The sequence below is a fragment of the Alligator mississippiensis genome, chromosome 5 (assembly GCF_030867095.1).
Source record: "Alligator mississippiensis isolate rAllMis1 chromosome 5, rAllMis1, whole genome shotgun sequence".
NCBI lineage: Eukaryota > Metazoa > Chordata > Crocodylia > Alligatoridae > Alligator > Alligator mississippiensis.
Genome location: NC_081828.1, coordinates 150,742,850 through 150,755,092, shown reverse-complemented (window position 1 = coordinate 150,755,092; position 12,243 = coordinate 150,742,850). Strand labels below are relative to the sequence as shown.

Sequence of the window (12,243 nt, the reverse complement as noted above, 5' to 3'; positions counted from 1 at the left end):
GCTGTGCCTTAAGGAAACGATCCTTCGGGCACAAAGCGAGACAATCCTGATGCGAGGAAAAAGAGGGAAAGGGGCCAGGAGGCTTCCTTGGCTGACCAGAGAAATCCAGGGCAGCCTAAGGGCCAAAAGGGGAGCACATAAAAAGTGGAAACAGGGAGAGATCACCAAAGACGAATATACCGCCTCTGCTCGCGCTTGTAGGGAGGCAGTTAGACGGGCCAAAGCTACCATGGAGCTGAGGATGGCAACCCAAGTAAAAGACAACAAGAAATTGTTTTTTAGATATATTGGGAGTAAAAGGAAGGCCCAGGGAGGAATAGGACCCCTGCTAAATGGGCAGAAACAATTGGTGACAGACAGTGGGGACAAGGCTGAACTCCTCAAAGAGTTCCTTGCCTCCGTGTTCCTGAGCAAGGGGCACGACAAGTCTCTCACTGGGATTGTAGAGAGGCAGCAGCAAGACGCCAGACTTCCATGGGTAGACCCTGAAATGGTGCAGAGTCACTTGGAAGAACTGGATGCCTTTAAGTCGGCAGGCCCGGATGAGCTCCATCCGAGGGTGCTGAAGGCACTGGCCGACATCATTGCAGAGCCACTGGCGGGAATATTTGAACGCTCATGGCGCATGGGCAAAGTCCCGGAGGACTGGAAAAGGGCCAATGTGGTCACCATCTTCAAGAAGGGGAAGAAGGAGGACCCGGGCAACTATAGGCCAGTCAGTCTCACCTCCATCCTTGGCAAAATCTTTGAAAAAATTATCAAGGCTCACATTTGCGAGAGCCTGGCAGGACAAATTATGCTGAGGGGAAACCAGCACGGGTTCATAGCAGGCAGATTGTGCCCGACTAATATAGTCTCTTTTTATGACCAGGTTACGAAACGCCTGGACACAGGAGGAGGGGTGGATGTCGTATACTTAGACTTCAGGAAGGCCTTCGATACGGTATCCCACCCCATACTGGTGAACAAGTTAAGAGGCTGTGACTTGGATGACTACACAGTCCGGTGGGTGGCGAATTGGCTGGAGGGTCGCACCCAGAGAGTCGTGGTGGATGGGTTGGTTTCAACCTGGAAGGGTGTGGGCAGTGGGGTCCTGCAGGGCTCGGTCCTTGGACAGATACTTTTTAATGTCTTCATCAGTGACTTGGACGAGGGAGTGAAGTGTACTCTGTCCAAGTTTGCAGAAGACACAAAGCTATGGGGAGAAGTGGACACGCCGGAGGGCAAGGAACAGCTGCAAGCAGACCTGGACAGGTTGGACAAGTGGGCAGAAAACAACAGAATGCAGTTCAACAAGGAGAAATGCAAAGTGCTGCACCTAGGGAGGAAAAATGTCCAGCACACCTACTGCCTAGGAAATGACCTGCTGGGTGACACGGAAGTGGAAAGGGATCTTGAAGTCCTAGTGGACTCCAAGATGAACATGAGTCGGCAGTGTGACAAAGCCATCAGAAAAGCCAATGGCACTTTATCAGCAGATGCATGACGAACAGATCCAAGGAGGTGATACTTCCCCTCTATCGGGTGCTGGTCAGACCGCAGTTGGAGTACTGCGTGCAATTCTGGGCGCCGCACTTCAAGAGGGATGCGGATAACCTGGAGAGGGTCCAGAGAAGGGTCACTCATATGCTTAAGGGCCTGCAGACCAAGCCCTACAAGGAGAGACTAGAGAAACTGGACCTTTTCAGCCTCTGCAAGAGAAGGTTGAGAGGCGACCTTGTGGCTGCCTATAAGTTCATCACGGGGGCACAGAAGGGAATTGGTGAGGTTTTATTCACCAAGGCGCCCCCAGGGGTTACAAGAAATAATGGCCACAAGCTAGCAGAGAGCAGATTTAGACTGGACATTAGGAAGAACTTCTTCACAGTTCGAGTGGCCAAGGTCTGGAACAGGCTCCCAAGGGAGGTGGTGCTCTCCCCTACCCTGGGGGTCTTCAAGAGGAGGTTAGATGAGTATCTAGCTGGGGTCATCTAGACCCAGCACTCTTTCCTGCCTATGCAGGGGGTCGGACTCGATGATCTATTGAGGTCCCTTCCGACCCTAACATCTATGAATCTATGAATCAAAGGGAAAGGGGGAAAGAGAGGTGAAGCAACTTGCCTAACATCATGCAGCAGTTCACAGATAAGGAAGAGAACCCTGTACCTGCGCCATAGTCACTGACATATATTGCCTCCCTCTATTTTCTCTCTGTTACAGCCTTCCTTGTTTGTGTTTACAGATCTAGTTTGCACACTCTTTGCCACATCTTTTAATTATTTTGTGCCTTGCCTTACTGGTACAGGAGTTCCCTGCTCATTCACAAAGTCATCCAGCAGAGAGGTCAATTTTCCCTGCTCCTGGCTTCCCATTGTACCTGCAATAGGAGGTTACCTTACTTATATTTTTAAATGTGAAATCTAACTAAAACAGAAAATGGATGCCACATCCTTCTTTGACCATTTCTTTATTTTAATAAATGAAAAGATATACATCTATATTAAAATTTAGTAATTCCCATCAGTTCTCAGAACAAGGAAAAGTTTCTCTGTGAACTGGTGAGAACCATTAGTTCCCCTGCGCAGAGCTGTAACTAAGGGTTTCATAACCCTCAAACTGAAGTCAAGGGAAGAATCAAGTATTAAGTGACTAATTCAAGGGGGGGTATAGCTCAGTGGTAGAGCATTTGAATGCAGATCAAGAGGTCTCTGGTTCAATTCCAGCTACCCCCTTGCTTTTTCCAATGTGCAGCAAGGGGAGCAGGAGTGCTACGAAGCCCCTATGGCATGGCTTGGCAAAGGCATCCAGGGATGCCTGAGGACAAAAAAGGAGGCCTACAAACAGTGGGACCAAGGTGATACACCTCCATTGCTTGGGACTGCAGGGAGGCTGTTTAGGAAGGCTGAGGCAGAGATGGAGCTAGGGTTATCAACCAGAATTAAGGATAATAAAAAATCTTTTTTTGAATACATAGGAAGTAAGAAGAAGGCACTGGGTAATGTGGGGCCCCTCCAGGATAGGCTTGGCAATCTGGTGATTGCAGCAAATGAAAAAGCTGACCTCTTTAATGAATTCTTTGCCTCCATATTCCTGAACAGGGACCGGGACATTTCCCCCACTAGAATTGCAGACAGACCCAGGGGAGGCACCACCGTGCCTAGGGTCAGGAATGACCTAGTTAAGGAACTTTTGGAGGGGCTGAATCAGTAGGTCAGGATGCTCTTCACCCGAGGGTGCTGAGGGAATTGGCGGGTGTCATAGCAGGGCTCCTGGCACAGCTGTATGAGTGCTCATGGGGCACTGGCCAGGTCCCAAAGGACTGGAAGAGGGCCAATGTGGTCCCCATTTAGAAGAAGGGGAGAAAGGAGTTCCCTGGCAATTATAGGGCAGTCAGTCTTACCTCAGTCCCTGGGAAGATCTTTGAGAAAATTATCAAGGAGCACATTTGCAGGGGCCCAGCAAGGGAGGTAATGCTCAGAGGCAACCAACATGGGTTCATTGAGGGCAGGTCCTGCCTGACTAAACTGGTTTCTTTTTATGATCAGGTCACAAAGTCCCTGGACAAGGGTGTCGGGGTGGATGTTGTCTTCCTGGACTTTAAGAAGGCCTTTAACATGGTTTCCCACCACATTGTCTTAAAAAAACTTGGTGACTGAGGCATTGATGCCTACACAGTCAGATGGGTTCCATTGGCTAGAAGGTTGCACCCAGAGAGCGGTGGTGGACGAGTCATTTTCATCCTGGAAGGATGTGGGCAGTGGAGTCCCCCAGGGCTCAGTCCTGGGGCCTGTAATGTTCAACATCTTTAGCAGTGATCTGGATGCGGGTGTGGAATGCACACTGTCCAAATTAGCTGACAACACCAAATTGTGGGGCAAGGTGGGCATGCTGGAGGGGAGGGACAGAATCCAGCTAGATCTAGACAAATTACAGAGGTGGTTGGATGAGAATAGGATGGAATTCAACGCAGACAAGTGCAAGGTGCTGCATCTAGGGAAAAGGAACCAGCAACACACCTATAGGCTGGGGAATACCCTTCTTGTCAACATGGTGGAAGAAAGGGATCTTGGAGTCATTGTTGACTCCAGGATGAAAATGAGCCACCAATGTGACGAAGCAGTCAGTAAGGCTAACCGCACCTTGTCATGCATTTACAGATGCATCACAAGCAGGTCCAGGGAGGTGATCCTTCCTGTCTATGTGACACTGGTCAGGCCACAGTTGGAGTAGTGCATCCAGTTCTGGGCGCCTCACTTCAAGAAGAATTTGGCTAGCACTGAGAGTGTCAAGAAGAGGGCCACTTGCATAGATTCATAGATGTTAGGGTCGGAAGGGACCTCAATAGATCATTGAGTCCGACCCCCTGCATAGTTATAAGTGGACTTCAGCCCGTACCTTTGCCCAAATCTCAGGCTCAGGTACTCTGAGAGATCAGGCTGCAACCCTGTCTACCTCAAAGTTGCTGCTCCTGCACACCAATACACCTGTACCTGTCAAATGGAGAAGTAAAACTCATACTTATTAATGTATAAGGAAGGCTTGGCAGTGTTGAATGCCACACTGAGCATTCAACAGATCTTACATTTAAACAGTGCTGAGATTTCAATGCCATGGCTCCGTCACACTGTAAATGTATCAGGGGTTAGTATGCAGTTTTAAACTGGGTCTTCATGACCCAGAACCGCCTTTCATGTTATCATTTTTGTGGCACCTGCTCTTTTCCTTGAGTTGGTTTATCTCATTGAGTTATACCAGGAGAATCTTGAATGCATAGAATTTGTGGTTGGTCTCTAATTAACTTGCAATAATAGTATAATAAAACTCTTTTGCTGTCTTTACAGTGACCAAATACTCAGATCTCAGTTATATTTCAGGCCCAAAACAAAGCAGCACCATGTTAGTGTTTTATCATCTACATATAAGCTTACCCCAAGGAAGTTTATCAATTAAGGAGTTCTGAATGGGATAATTTGTCTTACTCAATTTTGACAGTGTTTACCGTAAAAAGATTATTTGTCATGTTAAATAATGAATACTTAAAGAACTTCAATGCTCAGTCTTTGAACATCTTTAGTTATTTGTTATAGAGTATGTGTTACAGAAAATGTACTAAGCATCCTTTTGATAAGAGAAGTAGGCAGATGAAATGTGATGACAAATTTGCAAGTACAATAGACTGAAAACATACACTCCTAGCACCACTGCAGAGTTAGGGATCTGTGAACTATTTTATCCTCAACAACAGTGTCAACTAAATGCCATATGGTGGTTGTAAAACTTCCTTCCATTACACTGTGACTTTCTGATGGGGAAAAAAAACCCATACCAACCATGGTACTCCCCATAGCGACTGCCTGTTTTACTAATCTGTGTTCAGCAGCAGATCTTTCAGTGCTGTCAAAGGATGCAGTAATATTCTTTTCCTCCAGTAGCAACTTTTTTTTTCAAACCAGTTGAACAAAAAACCTAAAAATACCTCCTGCTAGTAATCCACAATTTCAGATCTGTGCTCGGCTGATAATGGATTTTTAGAACAAATTCTGAGCATGCCTGTTGCTTAGTTTTGGATTGGGAAGTTGAAACAGGGGTTTCTGTTACTAATGTGAATTTAGGACTTAAGAGTGAGCATGACTTTTTAGTTTGATACTGTTTTCTTTGTCTTTTCTGTAGAGCACAAGCAACTAAACTAGTGATTCTCAACCAGGGTGCTGCAGCACCCTAAATTGCCTTGAGATCCTTTCAAGGGTGTTGCAGGGTGCCACACAATGTTAGCACTCTCAGATGTACAGACATCATTCACAGGATAAAAGTAGAGATTGCAAATAGGAAGTCATACTGTTGAAAACATTCAGACTTCCTGTGGTTTTCCTGAGTTCTTTGCAACAGAATTATTGCTCTGTTACTTTTCTGTAGTCAAAAACTGAGTGAAAATTGAGAGCTGGCATTTTTTGAGGGGTGCCTTGAGACTAGGTTGAGAACCAACAAATTGAGAACCACTGAATACAGAACCACACTGAACCACAGAAAAATGAAGAAAAACACCCCCTCCCCCCCCAGTAACTATTGTTCAATTCTGTGTCGTGTTATACAGTCAGTACATGGCGATGTTATCAGCAAAACAAAGGAGAGCTGTTAAGTTCTGTGTCTAAATGCAAATACTGATGAAAGGTTGTACATCCAGGAAACCATTTTTTTTCTTTTAATAGAAACTCCTTATCTCAGAAAAATAACTCTCACTCACTAGTTATCTGAGCTTCTCGGCTGCTCAGTTCTAAACAATATGTCACTTCAAAGCTTCCAAGTACTGCATTGGTTCAGTATGTGGAAAACAAAAAGATTATATATGCATAATCGTTGTGTGCATGTGTATGAAACAAAACAAAGCCAAACCCCACCATGTTAACATTAAATGATGCTAGTGGCTATCTCAGTACAACAGTGGGGACTTCAGGTATATATCAGGTGCTTGATAGAGAGAGAGAGAGAGAGAGAGATTGTTTGAAAATGTGCATCAATAAAGATTAAACAAAATGATAATGTGAGGATAAGGCTAAGCTCTTAACTCATAGTGCACAGGAACAGATGTTATCTGATCAAAGTATATCATTCTCATATTTCTTATTATATCTATCAAAAGGGCTTAGTCCGTCTGTCTGTCTGTGCACCTGTCTGTCTGTCCGTAATGCTGTTGGGGGCGTGGCTCCAGCCAGTGCTGTGTCAAGAATGGCCGTCAAGAATGATGGGCAGGGCATGGGAGCAGGCCAGGCAGATGCAGAGCAGGGAGGGGAGGGGGGCCGGACGCAGATGGGGGGGGTAAGGAGCAGGAGCGACAGTGGGTGGTGGTGGCCCCCATGTACAAGCTGTCCTGGGAGGCGGTGGCAGTGCAAGTGGTGGGTGACGGCATTCTGTGTCCCCCCCAAGCATTCTTGATGGGCAATTCACTAGTATACGTATATATGGTCACTGAGTGTTGTTCCCAGGTGCTGGCATGCAGGCAATGAAACGTTTTCATAATTTTTATGAAACATATTAAGCTTTCCCATGGCACCTTCTGTTTTCTTGATACTTTCTATATGTTCTCTCTACCATAGCCAGACACATTTTGTCTAGTGAAGTATTAAAAACAAACATCTACTTTTCATAAAGCGTCAAAAACAAAGACATAGGAAACATTAAATTTGGCAAAAGGAAATGATACATCTAAATCAATAGAAGTGAAGGCTACTTCCAAGTTATGCTTGTCCTGCACTCAAACCTCAGAGAATGCCACACTGCAGATTTCAGCTGTGAAAGGTCTGACAAAGACACAATGTTATCAGGAAAAACATTCCATGAGCCTAAAGCAGCACCACACAGAAATAACACTGATGCAATTGAAGTTGATAAGGAATGATTATCACACTGACCTCAAGTGACCTCACTACACAGGTCACTGTGATAACAAAAGACTAATGCAATAGATATCACAGCTTTTAAAAAAATGTAAATAGTATAAAACCTGCTACTACTCAGTAATCAGGGACAGGGACTCTGAAGGTCCAGCAGCTTTAACTCCTTATGTGCATCACCCATTCCCATCATCCATGACACAGAGAGGCTTTGTTTTTTTTGCACATTTCTCATCCTCCTTCCCCTTGCAACCTCACCCTGACAATCTTGTACTGGTAAGAACATGCAACAGCTACCAAATAAAAGGATCACAAGATAGCATTCCCTTACCATAAGCAATCTGATGTAATTAATTTAAACTTTAAATATTTCAGCCAATATAATGAGAGACAGATTGCAAACTCTGTTATTCACAGAACAGGTGCATCTTGTACACAAAAGCAAATTCCTTTCCATTCCCCACACACGTTTCACACTATAACTAAAGGAAACAGCTCTCCAGGTAAAGCTATCCATGATCACTCAATTCTGGGTCTTCCAAGGAAGCCCAGCAGCTTCGCATGACACTATATGAGATGATCATGCATTCACTAAGAACAGAACCAAGACCACTAATACACTTAATGCATGCCCCCAGACAGCACATCTGACAGTAACCATCTTTGGTTGCCGAGAGGTAGCCGTGGACTGGCGACCTACAATCATTTGTCCCAATAAGCCAATTAAAATTACTTGTCTAAAAGGCTGGCAGAATAACTTCCTATTACTGGTGCCTTTCAAAGAAGTTAGGAGGGAAGTTTATATTTTCCTGTGTTCCTTTTTAAATGCCATAATAATTTTAAAAATATATATCATCAGCAGTTTCTTTGTTATACTGAGGAGTGATGTATGATTTTGCACCAGTAGCTGCAACAGCATGTGCTTGTCTCCATGGTTTGATTTATTACATTAAGTTAAAAGAAAGGGAAGGTTACTTCAAAGTACTTTAGTACATATGTTCACAGAATTATTTTTAGCCTAAAGCAGATATAATCTAAGAAAATATATGTGCTAATGCTGTGCCATGTGTGCATTGTAAGCAGCAGATCTGACCACACCTGAAGAGCTTGTAAACTATATGATTTCATTATACTATGTAAATTAAATACTAATGATGCAGTAGGGAAGGATTCATAATTACTGCTGTATTGCCTGACATCTGCTGTCTATAGTTCAACAGTCTGAAGAGCACCAAGATGGCCCTGATGCCATTAGTGTTAATTACACTCAAATTATTCTGCTCCACGTTTGGCAAAGATGATTTTTGTCTGTTGGGTCAGATGATGCCAGGTTTGGACTTTGGAAGGAACAAAAATCCCATTTTTTAACTGCATACTGGTAATATCCAGCCAGCTCTAACCCCAGGCTTAAAAGCCTGATACTCCAAATAGTGTCATACACTTACGCAAAGATTTTCTACCTTTGATATTTCTTGACTCACTGGAAACAATGGCGCAAGTAGCAGTAGTCAATCTAATAGGATTCATGTGGATAAATACTAAGCACGATCAAAGGTTACAGAAACTGGCAAATCATCATAGACAAGGCTGGTAGAAACACCTATAGTTAAATTTGTCCATTGAAATACCCTATTTTAGTTGTTTGTAGACCTTTGCCAAACTTAAAAACCTTTGACACTGAAATTTTAATCCCATATTTCTGTCCCAGGTGGAATTTTTGGGAACATTTCGCCATAAGAAAATGGAGTGGTTTTCACAATGAAGTTCAGGAACAATCATCCTTTTATCCATGTTCAGAAAAGAAAATCAGGCGATCTTTTTAGTGAAAGGCTCCAATGTCTCCATCTTTTGGACGTGGACTGGCAATTTAACAGACACATCATTCTAGTACGAGGATACCTTTCTTGCTGTACCGATAAAAATCATCCCCAAACCTCCACAGAGTTCACATCCATTCAGTGGGGGCTTGTTTGGCAGTCACACTCTCATTGCATTTTCTGCAATGGGTATGCTCCAGCTGAGGGATACACGGGCTTTAACAGTATATCCCAACTGCTGCACCTGAACTGAGAGCAGAGAAACTGACTGAGCGCACAAGACACATTCAAGTCAGGGCCCAGAGCAAGGAGGAATGAAGTAAATGTTGCCAGAGGAACACCATGGGAAAATATCATTAAAGACTGCAATGTAATGGATATGCATAGAGAAGTCAAATTAAGGTTGCCCGGGCCACCTTCATTCTTGCATTTTCCAACTTTTCAGTGGATGATTTCTGTTAAGCCAAATCACATTCAACTAAAACAACCCTAATAATTGAAGTGCTCTTGAAACTCACTATGTAAAATAGCACCTTCCTGCCCATGTCTATTCCTTCTGTGTAATGAGGAAAGCTGCTCCTCATACAATAAAAAACTGTAGACAGAAACACAGACCCTTACTACTCGAGCTGTATTTAGTTAGCTTAGCTATTATGAATAGAATAGAGCGAAAACCAAGGTGAGAGAACTGGTTCTAAGAGATTTCCTGTTTGTGGATAATGATGATGATAATGCAGCCTTGGTTGCCCACAATGAATCTTCCCTACAAAATCTCTTGGGCAGATTTTCTGAATCATGAAAGAGCTTTGGAGTGGCAATTCAGCTCAAGAAGGCTGTGGTCATGTGCCAAAGGGTGAAAGAACCAACACCTGACATCACTCTGGAGGATAAATCGCTTGGTGTCATTGACATATTTTGTGATTTAGGGTCTACAATCATCGTCTCCCTTTATTCGTTTCTTTTTAAACATTGTAACGTGTGGTGTTGGGTAATAGCTTTTGCCTAATAAATTATGTTGAATGTGACCTCTTGCAACTTAACTGCAAATGACTCTATTTCAAATCACCTTGTTTAAAACAAAGCAAATGTTTCATGCTTTATCTCCCTGCTAGGCCTGGGTTGATATCCTTGCTAATGCTGGGGCACTGACAAAGGAATGCAAGACAAAGCAGTAATGCTGGAATAGCTTTGGGCACTGTGGCCCCTGGTGACAGGTCTATTCATAAGTAGGCAACCATTCAGCCTCTGGATCATGGTGTACACATAAGAGATTTAGGCAGATGCCTGATGAATCTGTTTGTGGCTGACAAGCCCAATTTGAGAGAGACAGCTTGTTACAAATTTCACAAATCTATGTGTTGTCTGATGAGGGAAGTTAGTCCAAGTTTACAGCATGCTGCTTTCTTCTTTCTTGTGTTGCTGCTATCCTCTGGATCAAACCTATTTCATGCTGAGCTGCACCCAGTGCCAGATCCTCCCTCGAGATCAGATGGGATACTGCGCAGTCCTCCCAGCTTTCTACACTGGTGTTGAATGACTTCATATAATTTTTACACATATTGTGGTACCACCATAGAGGGGAACCTAGCTTCCTAGAGCCATCTCAAATCTCACTGTGCAAAATGTTCTTGGGGATACAGTCTCCTCCTAGTCTCCTGACATGACCGATCCATCACAACCTCCTCTTCTTCATGGCGGTTTCTAAGTGTGTCAGTCCTTAGTGCTCCAATTCCTCTGTGTTTGGTATTTTGTCTTCCTACTTTATTTTCAGGATCTTATGCAGACATCTCATGTGAAAGATGCGCCTAGCATATGTAGTCCACATTTCTGAATCATAAAGTAGGGATGACAGCACACAAGTCTCATAGATTTGCATCTTCACCTTAGTTGATAGTTTGCTGTTATTCCATGCATATTTCTGTAATAGCCTGAAATTCTTAGCTGCTCTTCTGATTACGTTAGTCAGTCTGAAGGTCAAGATTCCTGCTGATTGTAGAAAAATGTAACAATATGCTAATAAATTTTAACAAAGCAATAAGCAAAGCTAATTTAAAATATTTAGGTTTTGTGCTAAGCAGTTTTTAGCATTATGTGTAGCTTTTATATATGTATGTTAAATAATTGGTTATGTTTGATTTATGATACATATATTAAAAATAGAAAAACATAACAAGAAATATAAATTAACACTGTTTTTTATTGGTGTTTAACAGCCACCAGTTTGTTTGTTTTTTTAATGTATTGGTGTTATTGGGCATTTTGTAGCTTGTAAATAAATGTAATATATTAAATTTCATACACCATTGAATAACTTTAACTGAAATATATGTACTTATTTTGATTTTTTTTTAATTGTATTTGATATATTACTGGACTAAGATGGTTAATGAAAGGTAATAGTTTAATTTATTTGGAATTTAAAGTACGTTGTCTTTTATTTACTTATAAATATATAACTTGATTATTAATTTTTTATAAAAATGGGTTCCTAATTTTTTTTGTATTTTCTCCTGCATTTGTTGAATTTTTTTATTGTGTTATATGTGCTGCTGAATAAAATCAATGTATCCAAAACTTCAAAAGTTGCAATTAAAAACTAAATATCTATTTGTTCGCCAAATTTAAAAATTGTAACCCATTTGTCACTATCATTTAAAGGGTAAAATGGGGGACATGTAGTATGAATTTTTACATATTAGTTCATATTATATATTAGTTTAAAAGTTTAGATTATGCTTAAATTATAATTGTATTAAATTGATAACCCTCTATGATTGTATTAGCTTTATTTTTGTCTTTTATAAACAACTAAAACTCCATTTTGTGCTTGTTCCTTGCTTGACATGAGTAAATGAACTTTGTATGCTCTGTGTACGTAACAGCATGTGTGAGAGGGTAAATGGTGAAAAAATGAAATTTTTTGCATGAAAGCAAAAGAAGAAAATGTAACTGTCTGTGTAAGCAACAAGGCACCAATGTATGAATTACCAGACAGTAAACTAATTAATGGATGGCTGAAGAACCCACTTGTGACCAGGTGAAAAGGAAGATAATGAGGA

The 12,243-nt window shown here is 42.2% G+C and overlaps 1 long non-coding RNA gene and 1 other non-coding gene across 2 annotated transcripts in view; one reads left to right on the top strand and one right to left on the bottom strand.

Moving 5' to 3' along the window:
- LOC109285750 (uncharacterized) overlaps nucleotides 1-12,243 on the bottom strand; it is a 52,608-nt gene that overhangs the window by 22,020 nt on the left and 18,345 nt on the right. The gene's annotated exons all lie outside the window — the stretch shown is intronic.
- On the top strand, nucleotides 2,640-2,711 carry TRNAC-GCA (transfer RNA cysteine (anticodon GCA)). Its single transcript has one exon. It is a non-coding gene; the product is annotated as a tRNA-Cys (tRNA).